We start from the raw sequence: 2,415 nt of genomic DNA, 5'->3' as shown, positions 1-2,415 counted from the left end.
TTTAGATTCTTTCATTAATAAAGTTTCTGTTTTGCAATCGGTTTTGATCTTTCTTCTGCGATTCCCTTTACGGTACTCTTCCGTTCTTATATTCAGTTTCATTGCTTTAATTTGCTGATAGTATAGAATTGCTAGATTAGTTTCCCGAAGCCGAAATTATCATTTTATGTTATTTGTTTGTTTAATTATTTCAATCATGAATTCAGTAGTTTTATTCCTTAATCTTAATGTTGTTTTCGTTACAGTCATGAGTAGCTAAATACCCTGTGCTAGGATGTAGGGAATCTGTAGAAGTAGGCGGCATTAGAATAGTAGACCTGGAATCGCGCCATGGTCGATCGACTGGGTTCCTTGGTCGATCGACTGGCCTCGTGAGTTTTACCTTCGTTTTAATTAATTTAATTTCCATATTTGACGAATCGAGTGCACGCGACTAGTTGAATGTTTAGGAATTAACCAACCCAATAAAGATCGAAAGATAGGGAAGGGAGATAGCCTATCTAATTAAGACGACTAAATTAATAAGATCGAGAGATGAGTTAATTTAGCCTTTTTAGTCACTTTTCAGGACGAAAGTTAGTATTAGTGATATTAGGGACCTGTAGCGAGATCGAAAGATGCTACCTGTAAGAATGGACCGAGAGGACTTCTTATTTTCCCGTCTCACGTGTTTGTTTTAGACCTACCTAGTTTACTGCCGCCGAAACTATAGTGAACCGACCATCTTAGCACCCTTTTTATTCTTGATTTCATCTGCTAGCTTAGTTTACTTTTCTTTTATTGCCTTTAGCTATAGACCAAATCAAAGCAAACCCCCACACATTTGTTACCTTGGACTTAAATTAGACAACTAATAATTGCATCGCCTCCCTGTGGTTCGACCCTGTTACCACTAGCTTATGTTAGTTTTAATAGGTATTATAAATATTATTTTTGGTGCCCACAACGACAGGCATCAAATTTTGGCGCCGTTGCCGGGGAGGCAATTGTTTAAAATTTTTAGTTGTTTCTATTGTTAGTCTTTCTATTAGTTTAAGGGGCATATGTTCCTTAAACTATTCTCATATTCTACTTGTAGTTTCTTCTTATGCGCAGGTCACAGGGTGGTGAATTACTACCGTTCAATCCTGAGATTGAGAAGACTTTGCGTGAGTTGAGACGATCATCTAGAGTATTGCCGACAGAGGAAGAGCTGAGTACTCTGTCTAGTTACTACGAGAACAAGATTTTTGAGGAGGATCCACCCTCATCACCTATTTCTACTTCTTCAGCTGAGACCGTCACATCCCCAGACATGGCTGAAGAAGCAAGTATAGCCAGTCACTCTGAGCCGACAGCTGAGAATCTCTATAAGGGATTCGCATTACCAGAGACGGACAGAAAATTCGAGCAGAAACCGTCCTTTATCAACTTGGTTGAGAGAAACCAATTTGGGGGAGCTGCAAATGAAGATGCAGCTAAGCATATGAAGACATTTATTGATTATTGCTGTTCCATACCCCCGCCAACCGGTGTGACCCAGGACTAGGTGAAGGAAACTATGTTCATATTCTCTCTTCGTGATGCTGCAAGGGAGTGGTACAGAGACCTGGATCGAGCTGTTAACGGGATCACTGATTGGAAGTCGCTGGCCCTGGCATTCTACAAGAAATATTTCTCTGCCTCGAAGACAAATGTCATTAGAGCTCAGATCACGAGCTTTAAACAGGGTCCGGATGAAAACTTTCATGAGGCATGGGTCCGGTTCAAGAAGTTGGTGCGAACTATTCCGCACCATGGGTTTGAGAAGTGGAGCCTATGCAATCAATTTTATAATGGGCTTTATGACGATCAGAGGGCTATCCTGGATGCGACAGCTAATGGTAGATTCCAGGAGAATGTTGGAGAGACTAAGGGGTGGAAAATTATTGATGATTTGGCCACCCATAAGGCTGAATATGGAAATTCCAGGGGAAATCAAAGGAGGAGTGCTAAATCCCCTTCTGTAGTTACATTAGAGGCTCTTACGGCGAGATTTGATAAGTACGAGTTGGGAGGAGCTTCAAAAGGAGGGATCTATCAAGTGAATGCTGTGTCAGATGGTCCTTTCGTCTGTAAAAGATGTGGGACCGAGGGACATGTTTCAGACCATTGTCCTAACCCTTATGAGTCTTGTGCTGCCTTTCAACATTATAGGCAGACAAACACTTATTTTGAGCCGAATGTCCATCCGAATTTGAGGTGGAGTAGCCAAAATGTCCTAAATCCGACTCCACCTCCACAGCAGCAGCAGCAGAATTATGTGCCCCCTCATAAGCAGCATCAGCCATATCAAAAGCCTCCGTATGGCCCTCAGCAGCAGCAGCAGTCCCAAGGTTCCGAATTTGCCGAGTTGAAAAATTTGTTGCTAAAAGAGTCTCAAGCTAGAGAGGCCGG

The 2,415-nt window shown here is 41.9% G+C and overlaps 1 non-coding gene across 1 annotated transcript; it reads right to left on the bottom strand.

Moving 5' to 3' along the window:
• Positions 1 to 1,675: 1,675 nt before the first annotated feature.
• Positions 1,676 to 1,782, bottom strand: LOC141645239 (small nucleolar RNA R71). The gene has a single exon (XR_012544822.1). It is a non-coding gene; the product is annotated as a small nucleolar RNA R71 (small nucleolar RNA).
• Between the last annotated feature and the right edge of the window lie 633 nt (positions 1,783 to 2,415).

This window comes from Silene latifolia, chromosome 2, assembly GCF_048544455.1.
Source record: "Silene latifolia isolate original U9 population chromosome 2, ASM4854445v1, whole genome shotgun sequence".
Classification (NCBI taxonomy): Eukaryota; Viridiplantae; Streptophyta; class Magnoliopsida; order Caryophyllales; family Caryophyllaceae; genus Silene; species Silene latifolia.
This window is presented reverse-complemented; position numbering and strand designations above follow the sequence as displayed.